Source organism: Somniosus microcephalus, chromosome 2 (assembly GCF_052327205.1).
Source record: "Somniosus microcephalus isolate GS21.2 chromosome 2, FLI_Smic_1.0, whole genome shotgun sequence".
Lineage (NCBI taxonomy): Eukaryota > Metazoa > Chordata > Chondrichthyes > Squaliformes > Somniosidae > Somniosus > Somniosus microcephalus.
The window spans coordinates 75,537,322-75,555,123 of record NC_140988.1 but is presented as its reverse complement, the minus strand read 5'-3'; positions in this window follow the sequence as shown (position 1 = coordinate 75,555,123).

Genomic DNA, 17,802 nt, shown 5'->3' with positions numbered 1-17,802 from the left:
AAATCGCGGCACTTTAATCAGGAAGACCAATCTTTTATTGCGGCTGCGGACCAAAAGGTAGACCACAGCCTCCTAATCCTGCAGGAGGGAAGAATGTGATAAAAATAATAACTTCCGGGAAGTTATGTCATCACTTCCTGTGAACTGTGAACTGTGTACATACCTCACTTCCTGTCATATGTCACTTCCTGTTGGACTGGCATAAATACTGGTCTGTTCAGTATTGTAAAAGGCTTCTACCAGAGGCATGGTAAAGACCTCCCTTGTATATAGTGTGTTTATAAGTTACTTAAAGCTTACTTTAAAGTTACTTGATGGTAAGTCTCCTTTTTCTTACATCAAAGGGTACTGCAATAATCATGGGCGATTTTAATCTTCGTATAGATTGGACAAATCAAATTGGCAAATGTAGCCTTGAGGAAGAGTTCATAGAGTGTATTCAGGATGGTTTTTTAGAACAATACATTGTGGAACCAACCAGGGAGCATCCTATTTTAGATCTGGTAATGTGTAATGAGATAGGATTAATTAGTGATCTCATCGTAAAAGATCCTCTAGGGAAGAGTGATCATAGCATGTTAGAATTTCAAATTCAGTTTGAGGGTGAGAAACTTGGGTCTCAAACTAGTGTCCTGAACTTAAATAAAGGCAATTACAAAGGTATGAAGACAGAGTTGACTAAAGTGAACTGGGAAAATAGATTAAAGGGTAAGACGGTAGATAAGCAGTGGCAGACATTAAAGGAGATATTTCATAACTCTCAGCAAAGATATATTCTAGTGAGAAAGACTTTACGAGAAGGATGAACCAAGGAAGTTAAGGATGGTATCAAATTGAAAACAAAGGCATACAATGATACGAAGATTAGTGGTAGGCCAGAGGATTGGGAAATTTTTAGAAACCAGCAAAGGACGACTAAAAAAATAATAAAGAGAGAGAAGATAGGTTATGAGATTAAATTAGCAAGAAATATAAAAACAGGCAGTAAGAGCTTCTACAGGTATATACAAAGGAAGAGAGTAACTAAAGTAAACATTGGTCCCTTAGAAGATGAGACTGGAGAATTAATAATGGGAAACAGGGAAATGGCAGACTTTGAACAAATATTTTGTATCAGTCTTCATGGTAGTATACACTAAAAACATCCCAATAATAATAATCAAGGGGCTATAGGGAGGGGGGAACTTAAAATAATCACCATCACTAGAGAAAAAGTACTAGGCAAACATCTGTCATTGGGAAAATGCTGGAGTCCATTATTACGGAAGTAATAGCAGGACATTTAGAAAATCATAATACCGTCAAGCAGAGTCAGCATGGTGTTATGTCAGAGGTTTTGCTACTTGCTTTGGCCAGTCGATTATGTCTCCGGCTGCCTTATCTCTGAGCGGTTTGGATCGCTCACCCCTTAGTTCTGATCCCCGGACTTATTGGCAGATAGCGATATAGACAAACGAGCAGACCAGTGGTTTGGTACAAAGAAAACCAAAATTTATTAACAGAGAAAATAAGATAACAATACAATACAAAAGGATGATATGAATGCAGTACACTTACACTTAACAGGGGAGGAGAAATGGCACATCGAGGGAAAATGGCTAAAATGACAATTCAGCCATCCCCTTAACTCCCACCCTTTATACCTAGCTAGATTATCTTGCGATGGGTCAGAAGTATAATGCTCACCGGTCTGAGATGTTGAAAGAAAAGCCTTGCCCCTTTACCCTGTTGCCTGCCGATGTCACGTGGTCCCACTGTTGCACAGACTTCACCATCCAGGTAGAGATACCCCAGTAATTAAAAGGTCTCTGACAGGGTATCCTAACTCTCTGGATGGGCTCTCCTTCGATGGTCTTCTTCCTTGGTTGATGGCGAGGCAGAGCGCAGGAGGCGAGGCGAGAGAGCGAATGGCTTCTCGAGGGGCTAGTTATACCCCCCTCAGTAGCCCTTATCTCTATGCTCAATCAGCTCATTCTTTTGTCTGTTTTGATGGGCTGGAATTAAACAAAAGGTATCGATCTTGGCCCATCGACTTGGATGACCGGTAATCGGTTCCTGCCGGTTCTGCAACTGCTCTCCTTTGTCCAACCGGTTCTTTGATGGGGGCCAGCCCCGTCTCGATGGCCCCGCTGATTATTTTGATTGTTTGAGCAAACACCTTGATGGCCTTTATGCGTAGGTCTGATTGTAATTAGGTTTGTCCCCAATGCATATGCAAAAGTCTTGTCTGGTTTCGTGATCTCCTTGCTGCAGACATTGAAATGCACAAGCTGTTAGCTTGCCAGGGTCCAAATTGAAACTGACAGGCTTTCGGTCACGAGTCTGACCGCAGCCATTTTGTTGTGCCCTGGATTTTAAAACTCAGTCTGACCAGGGTTTCTTTTAAAAACCAAATAAATCTTCGGAGGGGGGGGGAGATGTATGAAATTTTCGAATCCTTCAGTCCCCCCTAGGATACTGAAACTTGCTTGAAGTGTCCAACCAAGGTGAGCAAAATTTCTGACCCCCCGCAAATAACCTTTCCCTGTATTTACCTATCCATAATCCCTCAGCCCACATTTCCCATACTAAGAGAAAATGCGGTGTACGACAGGCATCTACAGATGGCAAATATGATTAGTTACAAACAATCCAAGTGTGGAGGGGGTCCAACACCCCTGCACCACTTGGTACATTACAAAATTTTTATTCTGTAGTATCAAACAGTCACAATCTTTATTAAAATAACACAATGAAACGAAGAAACAATCTTTATTAAAAATAACAAACAACGACCATCACGTTTAAGTGATGCGACGCAAAACTCAAACGGGTGTCTCTTCTTCCACCCGGGCATAATTTTCCTTCCACACCTTTTTAGTTTTAAACTCTAATCTGGGACCCTTTCTCCTACACTAGATGCACACCAGGTAGAGAACTATCCCTAACTGACACACCACCAGGATGTGGGATGCCATACGGATCCAGGATGGTACCTCTATATTTTCAAAAACGTCCCAACAGGGTGGGGTCATAATATCTAAAATGTCAGCCCCTATCTGGACAGTCTTCTGCTCCAGGGTATAGAAGTGTTTTTGTGACACTAAAACGGCTTTTAGCAATTTGGTGAGGTGTTCTGGGAGAGGGGGAATCTGATAACCGAAATGCGCAACATATTTCTGCAGGTAGGTGAAATTCTCTTTCACAGTGAGGTGATCAGTGGAGGGTTCAGGAATGGGGACAATTTGTAATTGTGCCAGTTGAACTTCTGCCTCGGGTTTGCAGCCGAAACTGCTGTCACTCACCGCACACCAGCTATGCTGTCCGTACTGGTAGTGAGGCGCTCCTGTGGTGACACAATATGTCCCACCTCCTATATATGCTACCTGGGGGGGAACATGGCCTTGTGCCATTGCCTCCATGGTGCAATTTATAGGTTTTCGCGCCAGCAGCTCTGAACTCGCACTGTGGTTTGGAATAGGCATTCAAGTGCTGGGGACACAGGATTATGTGTGCTCCCCGGCTACGGCACCCCGAGAGGTCAGTGCCCATCATATCATGCTCCCACTTTATGAAGTAGGGCGGGACTGCTGTAAAACGAATGTGTGCACCCCCCTGAATGACTCCATGTTCTCCACCCTGTACACCGGCGCGGGTCGGGCCGTCCCGCCCATGACCGGCATTCTTACAACTATCCCCATGATGGTGTGGTTGGACCGCCCACAGTCCACTGGGACTGGGTAGGCCTCCGAAGCTAGCCGGAGCTGGCACGGGCTTAATGCATTCTCAAAAGGGTGGAGGGCTGCGAGGTGTTTGTTGCTGATCCAGGAGGAGACTAAACCTTGCTTTAAATCCTCCAGATTGCTGCGGCCCTCGCCCAGCAACCATGCCCCATACAGCACGCACACTTCATTCTGCGCAGCTTGGTCAGAAGCGTTTCTGTCCTCCCTAATGAGAGCATGAACCATTTTGGCATGTTCCTCCAGCTCCGCTATGATCTCCTTTAAGTGGAGTGTCATGACCTGGTCCTCATGCAACTCGCAACCCACCACCTCATTCTCATTGATTAATATTTTCTTTAATTGTGTTTTTAAACCATTAATCTGGGCCTGTAGCTCGATATCATCTTAGCTGTTGATGACAGAAGACCCCGTGTTAAAACCAGTTAAAACATCGTTAAAAGCACCCCTTCTTTGTCTCCCAATCCCGTCCAAAAGCTCGTGGGTGTATAGTCTGGTTCTGTCAACGTCTGAAAAATCAAACTCATAGAATTTACGGAACATATCTTTTAAGAGGGCTTGATACAACTGCGCAGTCTCTGTGGGGCACCATGCGGGTAGGTGTACCTCGGTGAGGTTTAAAATCACAGAGGCTACCGCGTAGTGCACCCCTTGATACAGCACCTGGTCTGTAGGTACTAGCACCAAGCCGTTCCCTGGTCCCTTGGTGGTGGCGAGGCCTCCCTCTACTATCGCCCGTGACGTTGCGGTCATGGGCAGGGGCTGTCGGGGGCGGGTCACTAGTTCAGTGGCATCAACTGAGATTGGGGAGTATGGGATCGCGCATGCATCCAGGCGAGACTCCCAATCCATCCCCCTCCCATTATCTTGCCACTGGCTGCGGAAAATGATGGAAATGCCTGCGGGGCAGGCCTTCTCTGATCCCCACATACAGACATAGATCCCCTGATCCGGTTCCCACCATTTATCCCAGCACACACTTAACCCCCCGTGGGTCCCTGTGATAGTCCGATGAGTGTTGTTCCCCAACCGTTCCCACTCAACTCTGGGGTTCCCCATGCCTTTACTTAGTTTCCTGAGCCACCACCACCTCTCCAGGGGAACGTGTCCCTTGCATGTTAAACATATCCTTTTGCCCACGCTGTTGCTAATCCTGGGAGTGACAATCCGTATCCTGGGGCACAGGAGGGAGGCCTCCCCGTAGGTGAACCTGGTCTGGCTGGAGTACTGGGACGAATTGGAGCCCAGCCACCCCGGCCACATCAACCTCGTGGAAGTAAGCGGTTGTCTCCTCCGCCTCCCGTACGCCGCTACCGTCAACCGCCACCCTGTTCCCCGAGCACCCGAAGATGTGGTGGTCCTCGACGTCCCCTCTCCTACCAATGCTCAGCCCGAGCAGGGCGAGCAGGATTACGCCTCCGTACATTCTGAAATTTCCTGCAATAGATATAAAAGGCATCTAGCCAGGTTCCCTGGAGACGCGCTGGCTCGGGTGACGTATGGTCGGGTCCCGCGACCTCGACTCACATGGACAATACTCTGAGACGGCTTCATACTTAAATCGAAACTAACTGTCCCTTACTTAGAATTAAATTAAAATAGCCTAACTTAACACTATAAACTTAAACTACTAAAACTATATACATCTGCCGCCCGTCTCCGAGCAGCCAGCCTAATTCTTGCCTGGGCTGTTGCAGGCTGCTCCCTGCGGCGTGGCTGCACCGACCTGCACTTCCGGTCCCTTTCAGTCTGTAGCTGCTAGCTGGGGACCTTTGTCTTCCGACTTCTCTTTAACTCGGGAGGTTGCCCTTTCAAACTGGGGAGCCGGCGACCATGCCTTCATAGGCTGGGGTGTCCGAGGGGACCTCTTAGGTAGTGCTACTGGTGGGGCTACCCTGGTGAGCGGACCTTTTGCTTGGGCCGCATTCCTCGCTGGCTGGGGATCTTCTCCCTGGGGTCCCTCCCCTCCCAAACCTGAACTGGGGACCGGTAATCTCCCGCCGCCGGCTGCCGGTGGCTGAGGGTCTCCACCTCCAGGTTCAAAACCTGGGTCGGGGCGGGGCTGAGAGGGTTCATTTTAACCCCTTTGGACCCGGTTACCTCAGGGATTCCACAATAGCCCAGCGATATTCCACCGAGTACTGAGTTCCCTATTAGAACCAATAGATCTCACCCCGTACCGAAGCACGATTCTACAATATGTAGACAATTTATTAATAGCTACGGAAGATGAGAGAGGGCACATAGCAGCTCTGATTATAATCTTACAAGCGCTAGAAAAGGGAGGATTCAAGGTGAACCCTAAGAAAGCTCAGATTGGACAGGCTACCGTCACCTATCTGGGGCAACAGTTGTCTCAGGGCATAAGGACAATGTCCGCAGACCGACGAACGGCAATCCAAGAAATGCCGAGACCCGTGTCAGTCAGAGGGGTTAGGAAAGTGATGGGGCTCTTTAATTACAGTAGGAACTTTATACCTAACTTTGCCGCAATAGCAGAGCCAATACAAAGACTAGTAAAAGGGGGAAACCCAGGTAATGCCCTTATTGACTGGGGTTCGGAACAGGAGGATGCGTACGACAAACTAATGCAATCCTTAATTTCGGCACCGGGACTCGGGTTACCGGATATGAGAAAGCCCTTTCACATCCATTGTGAGAATGAGGGAGGATTTTATGCTGCGGTGGTGACTCAGCAACATGGGGATAGGAGACGACCGGTGGCATACTACTCTACCCAACAATCACCGGTCGCTGCAGGGTTGTCCCGATGTGTAGCGGCATTAGATTGTGCAGCAAGGGCAGTGAAGGTCAGTGAGCCCACTGTCATGACAGGTGAGATAGTCCTCCACACCAAACATACTTTGGTGGAGATGGTAAACAACCATAAACTAAGAGCGGTATCAAATGTGCGAAGGGCGCGATGGGAAGCGATGCTATTGCCTGCAGACAAGTCAGTACAGATAGTTAGGGATACCATGGAAAACCCGGCCGAAGGGATGTTAGGAATGGGGGAGCCTCACCATTGTGCCAACATAGATGAGGAGATAGAAAGCCACCAGCTGGAAGAAGAGCCACTAGAAGAGGCCCAATTCACTCTCTATGTGGATGGGTCCCAGAAATATATTGATGGGGCACCACGAACCGGGTGGGCAGTTGTAAATGATCAGCTGGAAACAGAATTATCAGGGAGGCTGGATGGAGGGCTCTCAGCACAAGTGGTGGAGATAATAGCCCTAACGAAAGCTTTGGAGCTAGCTAAAGAAAAAAACGTAAATATATATACAGACAGTCGATACGCATTCGGGGTGGTGCATGACTACATGACTGCCTGGGGGAGACGAGGATTTGTGACCTCAGGCGGAAATCACATTAAACATCAGAAATTAATAGAGGAACTCCTCGAAGCCGCTAAAGCCCCAAAGCGCGCAGCAGTAATAAAAATTAAGGCCCACCAAAAGGTAGAAACCCGACAACAAGAGGGCAACCGAGCCACAGATGTGGCCGCACAACAAGCCCCAGAACAAGATGCTATAACAGAAATGGTAGCAAGCGCCCAGGTAGAAAAGATAGATATTAAAAAATTACAGACAGACACGTCCATGAGGGAAAAGCAAGAATGGTACCAAAAGGGTGGCAGACAGAATGAGGAGGGGGTATGGCGAAAGGATAAAAAGGTGGTTGCCCCTGCCTGCATCCGTCGGACACTCCTGGAATTACACCATGGTGCCGACCATGTAGGAAGAGGAGCCATGATCCATCTGTTGGGAACAGACTGGTGGTGGCCGGGGCTAGGAAGGGATGTGGCACAATATTGCCAACAATGTCTGACATGCGCTCAACACAACCCCGGCCGCCCCGTTAAAATACGCATGGCTCATCAGCCAAGACCAAGGGGTCCGTGGGAGAAAATACAGATAGATTTTACAGGGCCACTCCCCATGTCAAGGGGGAAGAAATACTGTTTAGTAATAATAGATCAGTTTACCAGATGGGTAGAGGCTTTCCCCACACAAAATTGTACCGCTACCACGGTGGCGCGGATACTGGCAGAAGTAATTCCCAGATGGGGAGTACCGATCCAAATAGATTCAGATCAGGGAACCCACTTTACAGGTACAGTCATGAAGGGTATGTGTGAATGGATGGGAATAAAACAAAGATTCCTCATTCCCTATCACCCCCAAAGTTCCGGGATGGTGGAACGGATGAACAGAACCCTAAAGGCCGCATTGGCCAAAGCGTTGGGTGAGAAACATCAAGGTTGGGTAGATGTGTTGCCCGTTGTATTAATGAAGTTAAGAGCCATCCCAAACCGCACCACAGGATTGTCGCCCTATGAATTAATGACAGGGCGAGCAATGCAGCTCCCCCATGGAATAATCACGGGAGGAGAGGAGCTAGGACCTTTGCAAGACAGGCTCCGGTATGGGTACTGGTCTGGACTATATGCATTATTCTAATGGGATACACTTTGTGGTGGATTTTGAAGTACGTCTGGGAACAATCCCACCAACCTTGATGGCGGCCAGTTGAGAGAGAGGAAGGAATCCAAAAGATGAAAATGCTTATATATATTAATGTAGTTGCGGTATGCGTGATGGACATTACCCCGTTCAAATACAAGTGCCTTCCCTGGTGACGGAATCCCATAAGACTGTGTAACCAAGACACAGTTCGATGTTCAGCTTCTAACGATGAAAGCCGAGAGGATTGGAGGCTGGAACGAGAAACCGAGACTACAGCCTGGTTGATCAGAGGTCTGAGGACTCAATTGACTGGCACGAGTGATTGGACTTTCCAATACAGGGACACTCCTTGCACCATTAACTTGCGGTGCTCAGCAGCCCAGGAATATCGAAAGGGGAGATCATTATGGAAAAGAGAGTTACACGTAAATACGTTTTTGTATATGTCTTATGTCTATGCAAGGAATATGAACCTAAGTTCGTGTTGGGTGTGCTCACATGTGCCAATACATAGTAAAGGGGGAATTCCCTTGCGACCGGTCCCCTTTAATGAATCGGAGATGGCCGAGTGGTTAATTCGCCAAAATGATACCGATGGGACCCTTGAAGGGAAAGGGTTTAGACAGAAGTTAGAAGCAGGGGACTGGAGAAGTGCAGGTTACAGCCTCACCGCTTTCAAGGGATGGTACCAGCCTAAATATAATCGGACTCAACAACCCCCATTCTTGGTCCTCACCAACAGCTCGGGAGCCGGAAGGCCCCGAGGACCGGTATGTTTAGAACAAAATAAAAAAGGAGAACAGGGGGTGGGATGGAGCCACTGTGAACAGCGATGTCCCTTGCAGACGGTTAACAGTAGTAACCAAGGTGACCTGATGACCTTTGGAAAATGGGACGTTAGCCGGACCCCGAACAAAACCAGTGGGTGTCCCTGGGAGGGTAAGATCACCAAGATGAACAACGTATGGACAAACTATACGGCATACAACGGCACATATTTTATTTGTGGACACAAAGCTTACCCCTGGCTGCCCCAAGACTGGACGGGCTCGTGCTATCTGGGATATGTGGTGCCCTATATACGTCACTTTGACAGCCTCAGGGGACACCCTGGAATTGGGACAAAGTCCCGAGGCAAAAGGGAAATAACGGAAGCCGAAAGGTTCAGAGCTATACTGTTCCCTATGTATGGAGTAGCCAGGGCGATAAAAGAAATAAAGCTAGTAGCGGACATATTGGAACAAGTTGTAAACGATACGGCGGAAGCCCTGGTAGAGATGAGTGCAGAAATGGTGGCCATACGAACGGTAGCTCTCCAGAATAAAATGGCCCTTGATTATCTACTGGCTAACGAGGGTGGGACATTCGCAGTGATCGGCGCTGAGTGTTGCACTTATATCCCGGACAGTTCAGAAAATATAACTAGTCTGGCTGAGCACATACAAAAGGAGGTGAAGAAATTGCACGAAACCCCAGGGGAAGGTTGGTGGAGTTGGCTATTTGGAGGATCTTGGGGTTCATATCTGACGCATGGACTTATAATTGTTATTATAGTTGTAGTATTATTTTGTGTTATGATGATGTTTTGAATGCATGTTGTAGGGCAGCTGTGTCCCGAATAGTGCCGGTTGCTACAGTTGATATAATCGATATTGAGCCAGAAACCAAACAGTTAATGCGGGATAATGAACTGACAGAAGTAGGTACATACATGTAAAGCTCTTCGGTCATTTGCACAGACTACCACGCCCAGCACAACAAGATAGACAGAGGGGAAAGACAAACTTAGGTACTAAGTTTAAGCCATCAGTATAGGAGTAATCCCAGGGATGGTAAAAGTGGAAAAGAAGTTGGTATCCCTAGCCAAAGTCTAAATTTAGTGCGGGACCAACAGGAGGGACTGAAGGGTTAAAAGGAACCGTCTCAGAATTCAGACAGCCGAGGTAACCACTAATTAAGTGGTGCCAGCAGAATTAAAATCAGAACAAAGGAGTGGGGTCATGTGAAGATGAACAAGAGCTAAAAGAAACCAGGTGGCGATAAGAAGTCTCATACTAACAACTTTCTTATGTGAAAAAACAAAGTTAAGACAGTACAGACTGGAAAAGTGCTACTCTCGCTAGTCTTGCACAAAGGACAGTGTGTAGAGAAGCTTTGCAAAACAAAGATAAGACGCAGCTGTGGGATAAGACAGATTGTGTGTTCTGAGTAAGCGATAAGAAATGTGCTGCTTTAGCTAAAAATTGTAGACACAGCAGAATATAGGGGTCATGGGAATTTGACCTGTGGCCAAAGGCATAGTAAGATGTAACTAACCTTTACTAATACTGAAAAGAATAAATAAACCATATGTGATCAGGTGATTATTGTAATACAATGTGATTGGATGAAAATAGAATAAAAAGCTGTACCAACCAAGAGAGAACGAGAAGGGTATCACTAGACCACGGGGTCTATGATCTTCTCCCAGAACGTTCTGTTAATAAACTGTGTACTTTTACTTTAAAACAGACTCGAGTGAATTTATTTTTCACCAACAGGGCCTCCTACTCGGAATCCCAAAGGAGGGGGGGAGTGGTCTGAACAAGGTGCTGGGGGACTCCTCCCTTGAAGCACGCGACTGCGCCTGCGTGTGCAGCCTGTGTGCGCGCGCCCGCTGCGGGCTGAGGATTTCTAACCTTGAGTTGGATCCCAGCTGCCTGCTTCTTCGCCTCCGGCTTAAACAACTTACACTGGTTGATATGGAACCATTTTGTGCACCGGGGCAATTTCACTGCATACACCATGGGGCTGGCTTTATCTACTATGCTATAGGGTCCCATGTACAATGGCTCTAAACTCCCCACTCGGGCGTAGTTCCTAACCATTACCTGGTCCCCTATCTCCCATTGGTAACTTTTGTTAGGCTCGAGTAGCAACCGATAATTCTGGTGCTGCTTCCCCATGCTACCTGCTGCCTGCGCGTAAATCTGCTTCAGGCGCTCGAGGAGTGTTCGGGCGAATTTATCCCAATTTACCTCCCGAAGCTGCCCTTCAGTAAAAACTGGGGCTAGGACATGGGTGGGGGTCCGCATAACCCTGCCAGTCATTAACTCGTACGGGAAATACCCTGTACTTTTGGACTGGCTGGCCCGGATCCTCATGAGGACCAGAGGCAGGACCTCCGCGAATTTTTGGGGCGAGGCCACTGTTTCTTTCCTCAGCTTTTCTTTTACGGTGCGGTTCATGCGCTCCACAATCCCTGAGGACTGTGGATTGTGAGCTACGTGCCACTTCCCCTTGATGCCAAGCAACATAAGGGTGTTCTGCATGACTTGGCCGGTGAAGTGGCTTCCCTGGTCGGACTCCACAAACTGGGGTAGTCCCCACCACGAGAACACCTCCCATACCAAGATCCTTGCAGTGCCCAGTGCTGTGGCTGTTCTACAGGGGAAGGCTTCTACCCACTTGGAAAACACGTCCACCAGGACGAGGCAGTATTTGTAGCCTCCCTGGGCGGTGGGCAGGGGCCTGATCTAGTCGATCTGGATCGACTGCCATGGTCCCTCCACCCTCCTAACGTGTCCCTAATGGGCACCTTCCTTCTGTGGGGGTCGGGGTTGTTTGCAGCGCACACAAGACAGCTAGCACAGAACTCGCGGACGTCTTCCCGGAATTCCGGCCACCATCCCGCCTGTTCCACCCGTTGCCAGGTGGTCTCAGGCCCGGGGTGTCCTGCTCCCGGACCCTTGTGGGCCAGTTGAAGGAACTCCCTCCGGTGCTACAGGGGTACTACCCACTGTTCTTCTTTGAACAGCATGCCTTCCCTTATGGAGAGGGCCGCTGCGGCGTAAGGGCCTTCTATGCTCCTACCCTCGCTCATTGCGCTGATGGCGGTTTTCAGGACAGGGTCCTGGGCTTGGACCGTTTTAAGATCCGGGGCTAATGCTACTCCTAAGCTCCTCTGGGTCCCATCCCTGCCTCTAACTGCTGCCACGGGCCTGGATCCATAGGGGTCCCAGAAGGTGCCGGTGCGGGCACCCTCCTTGGCCAGCGTGTCAGCTTGCTGGTTACCCTGGCCGCGGGGTTCTGTGGAGGAGTGGGCCTTCACTTTGTGGATGAAGATCTCGCCTTCCTCCCCCACAGCTGCCAGGATTTTCTCCAGCAGGGGTTTTACTACTAAGGGTCTCCTGTCAGCGGAGGTATACCCGTGGCGAGACCAAATGGCCAGGTATTCCGTGCACGAATTGCAAGTGAACATGCTGTCCGAGCAAATCGTGTACGGGTAGGGAAGATTTCGGGGTGGGTCACGATGTACACCACCGCGGACAGCTCCGCCTGCTGGGTGCTCATAGTACTGGGGAGCTTGATCGCCAGGGCAATGTTTGCCGTTGGGTCATAAACTCCACACCCCATGAGTCGTTCGCCAGCAGATACCATGCTGGAACCGTCTACATAGATCTCGCTGCCTGTGGGATGCATCCCGGCCCGTAAACCTATGTTCACCTCCCATACCCCTTCTATGGAACACCGATGGGCTGTTCCAGGATATACCATATTGGCTGCGAGCTTTGGCTCGCAAAGGCCCCTCACCTTCAGATCCATCTGCGAGAGGAGGAGGGTCCAGCGTGCAATGCGGGCACTGCTGACTGTCCCATCTTTAATTCTCCCGTCTAGTAGCATCTTTGTAGGTGTGTGATGTGTGAGGAGGGTGATGGGAGAGGTGCCTGTGAAGATCGAAGATCTTTTCACAGCCCAATACGTGGCCAAAAGGTGCCGTTCGCAAATTGAGTAGCTCCTCTCCACATCAGTGAGTACTCTGGAGGAGTAGACCACGGGTCTTAGCCTGCTGTGCCGCTCCTGGAGCAGCACAGCACTGAGACCGCTACCTCCAAGGAGAACTCCTTCCCCCCATCGATGGCTCCCAGGGCTGGTGCGGTCTACAGCTCCCCCTTGAGCTGGACAAATGCTGCCTGGCACCCCTCATCCCAACACCACTCCACTCCCTTGTGTAGGAGTCGGAGCAGAGGGGCTGCTGTGGCTGCATAGTCTTCAATGAAGTCTCTGCAGTACACCATTAACCCTAGGAATGACCTCACACCTCTCACTGTGTTGGGGACCGGTAGCTCTTGGACCAGGTGACGTGGACGTGAGTCTAGATTCAGATCAGCCATGATCCTATTGAATGGCAGAGTGGGCCCGAGGGGCCTACTCCTGCTCCTATTTCTTACGTTCTTATGTTCCCTCCTTGCCTTATCTATGGCTCTCTCTCTGGCGCGGACGGTCAGGCCCAGGAATTTAACTTCCCGCTGGCCGATCTGCGCCTTTCTCGGGTTCACTTTGAACCCCTTGCACTGCAGCAGCTCCAGCAGTTCGGCCAGCAGTGGGCCGTGCTCCCCGACTGAGTCGGTAAACAAAAGCAGGTCATCCACATACTGCACTAACTGGGTGGGCTGACTAAATTCTTTTAAACTATCCGCCATACACTGGTGGAAGATGCTGGGGCTGTTGTGAAAGCCCTGCAGCAAGCAGTTCCAAGTGTACTGTTGCCCTTTAAAAGTAAAGGCAAATTTGTACTGGTCCTCCCGCCTCAAAGGGATGGACCAAAACCCATTTGAAATATCCAGCACCGTGAATGTGGTCGCAGATGCTGGAATACTTCTGACGAGGCTGGCAACTGCTGCCACTGTGGGGGCACACACGGGGATATTGCTGTTGAGCACCCAATAGTCCACCGTGGCTCTCCATGAATTGTCCGCTTTGGCCGGTTAAGAAACCGGAGAAGTAACATGGGTGGCTATGGGCCTCAACACTCCCTGCTGTACTAAAGAGGACATGGCTGCTTGTAAGGGGAATAGATAGGCGTTTCTGCGGCCGCAAACGAGACTCCAGGATGGTGTGTTGCCTCCCTGGTGCAAGGGTCAAGGATGTCTCCGAGCGGCTGCAGAACATCTTGGAAGGGGAAGGTGAACAGCCAGTTGTCGTGGTGCATATACGCACCAACGATATAGGTAAAAAGCGGGATGAGGTCCTAAAAGTGGAATATAGGGAGTTAGGAGGTAAATTAAAAAACAGGACCTCAAAGGTAGTAATCTCAGGATTGCTACCAGTGCCACGTGTTAGTCAGAGTAGAAATAGAAGGATACTTCAGATGAATACGTAGCTAGAGGAATGGTGCCAGGGGGAGGGATTCAAGTTCCTGGGACATTGGAACCGGTTCTGGGGGAGGTGGGATCAGTTCAAACCGGACGGTCTGCACCTGGGCAGGGCTGGAACCAATGTCCTAGGGGGTTTGTTTGCTAGTGCTGTGGGGGAGGGTTCAAACTAAAATGGAAGGGGGTTGGGAACCTGAGCAGGGAGACAGAGGAAAGGGAAACAAGGATAAAAGCAAAAGATAGGAAGGAGAAAAACAAAAGTGGCAGCCAGAGAAATCAACGGTTTAAATCAAACATGGCCGCAGTAAATAATAATTCTAATAGGTCTAAGAGCATTAAAAAAAACAAGCCTGAAGGCTTTGTGTCTTAATGCAAGGAGCATTTGTAATAAGGTGGATGAATTGGCTGCGCACAAATAGAGGTAAACGAATATGATTTGGTTGGGATTACGGAAACATGGCTCAAGGATGGCCAAGACTGGGAACTCAACATCCAGGGGTATTCGATATTCAGGAAAGATAGGCAAAAAGGAAAGGGAGGTGGGGTAGCATTACTGGTTAAAGAAGGGATTAACACAATTGTAATGAAGGATATAAGCTCTGATGATGTGGAATCTGTATGGGTAGAATTGAGAAATACTAAGGGGAAAAAAACATTAGTGGGAGTGGTATATAGACCTCCCAACAGTAAGGCGGAGGTTGGGGATGGCATTAAAAGGGAAATTAAAGAAGCATGCAATAAGGGCACAGTAGTCATCATGGGTGACTTTAATCTACATATAGATTGGGCTAACCAAATTGGTAACAATACTGTGGAGGAGGAATTCTTGGAGTGTTTACGGGATGGTTTCCTGGACCAATATGTCGAGGAACCAACCAGAGAGCAGGCCATCTTAGACTGGGTATTATGTAACGAGAAAGGATTAATTAGCAATCTTGTTGTACGAGGCCCCTTGGGTCGGAGCGATCATAATATGATCAAATTCTTCATTAAGATGGAGAATGAAGTTGTTGACTCAGAAACAAGGCTCCTCAATTTAAATAAAGGCAACTACAATGGTCTGAGGAGCGAGTTGGGTAGGATTGATTGGGGAATGGCACTCAAAGGGTTGACGGTGAATAGGCAATGGCAAACATTCAAAGACCGAATGGATGAACTACAGAAGTTGTTCATCACAGTTTGGCATAAAAATAAAACAAAAAAGGTGACTCAACCGTGGGTAACAAGGGAAATTAGGGATAGCATAAGATCCAAGGAGAGGACATACAAATTGGCCAGAAAAAGCAATAATCCTGAGGATTGGGAGCAGTTCAGGATTCTACAAAGGAGGGCAAAGGGATTAATTAAGAAAGGGAAAATAGAATATGAGAGTAAGCTTTCAGGAAACATAAAAACTGACTGTAAAAGCTTTTATAGATATGTGAAGAGAAAAAGATTGGTGATGTCAAGCGTAGGTCCCTTGCAGTCAGAATTGGGGGAATTTATAATGGGGAACAAGAAATGGCTGACCAACTATGCGCTATCAATTACTCAAAAGACTGAGGTTAAGCGAGTAACTAACAGGCTTTAATTAACAAGAGAATGAAGGTGTGCCTCGAGTGGTCGACCAGTCCAGAATACAGAGGGACTGTGGAGCAGTCACCTTTATACCTGGACTCGTGGGAGGAGTCAGCCGAGGCATGTACAGACATGTACACTGTGGAATACAAACAGTGGTTTACCACATTCACCCCTTGTTTAAAAATGAGTCCGGCGGGGTGAAGTGTATTAAAAGTTTGTGTATTGGAGTCTCTCCGGAGGTCTTGTCTGCCGCTGTGATCGACGTGGCGACGGCAGGGGTAGTGAAGCTTCCGGCGTCAAGTCCCGCGTAGGCTGGGGCACTGGTGTGTAGTCCTCGTGGGTGTCGAGCGGGTCGCGGGGCCCAGGCGTGCCGTCTGCTGGGGTTGGATATTGGATCGTGGGGGGGGTGGTAGTGGGTAGTGGGTTACTGGGGCCCCCGAGGGTGCGAGGTCTCGTATGGATACTGTGTCCTCCCGCCCGTCCGGGTACGCAATGTAAGCGTACTGGGGGTTGGCGTGGAGGAGGTCGACCCTCTCGACCAGGGGGTCCATTTTATGGGTCCTCACGTGTCTTCTCAGTAGGACCAGCCCTGGGGACGTCAGCCATGGCGGTAGCGATGTCCCCGATGTGGACTTCCTTGGGAAGACAAACATTTTCTCATGAGGGGTGGCGCTAGTGGCAGTGCAGAGCAGTGACCGAATAGAGTGGAGCGCATCAGGGATCACATCCTGCCAGCGGGAGGTTGGAAGGCCCCTAGACTTTAAGGCTAGCAGGACGGCCTTCCAAACTGTCGCATTCTCTCTTTCCACCTGTCCGTTCCCCCGGGGGTTGTAACTGGTGGTCCTGCTTGTGGCAATACCCCTAGCGAGCAGGTACTGGCGGAGTTCGTCGCTCATAAACGATGAGCCCCGGTCGCTATGGCTATAGCTGGGGAAACCGAACAGGGTGAAGAGGTCGTTCAGACATTTAATGACCGTGGCACTGGTCATGTCCGGGCAGGGGATGGCGAACGGGAAACAGGAGTACTCATCAATAATGTTGAGGAAGTACACATTACGGTCGGAGGAGGGGAGAGGCCCTTTAAAATCAACGCTCAGGCGCTCGAAGGGGTGAGTGGCTTTTATCAGGTGAGCCCTGTCTGGTCTATAAAAGTGCGGTTTGCACTCAGCGCAGACTTGGCAGTTCCTGGTCATGGTCCTGACCTCCTCAATGGAGTAAGGCAGGTTGCAGGCCTTGATGAAGTGGACGAACCTGGTGACCCCCGTGTAAAGTCTGTGTGTTGTATAGCGAATTAATACACAGACTACAAGAGTAAACTTTAACAGGATTTTACTATTCGAAGGTCAGGGCGAATCTGCCCAATCACTCATTACACAGCACTTATATACCGGTGTGGTCACCACCGGTATTACAGTATACAGCAGCCAAAATAAAGTAGTGCAACACCTAAAATAGTTCTCTTAAAGGTGGACGGTTACATACAATAGTTCTCTTAAAGGTAGAATGGTTACATACACAACAATCCTCCCTTTTTAGCTTACAACATACTTATTCCCCATTAAACATAACATATATCCAACTTCATGTAAAACAGTTCACAGATGTAGTCTCTGCGGAAAACAGTTCACAGATTCAGTCTCTGTGGGAAAACAGTTCACAGATTCAGTCTCTGTGGAGGCGTCTCCTGTGCTTCCTGACTCGGTCCGGACAACGCCTCGGTGTTGTAACAGTTCCCTGTGGTGTAGCCGGTTCACGTTGCTGGAGTGACTCATCCAATAGTCCTTCAATGGACTTAACAGCTTGAACTTCCGTCACTTCTGAACCAGCATTGCTGACTTCTAAAAGCTTGAGTACCTTGGAAAGTTTTTCTACTTCCGAACTGATTTGGCTCCATTCGGAGGGACCACGTGTGTGATCTGG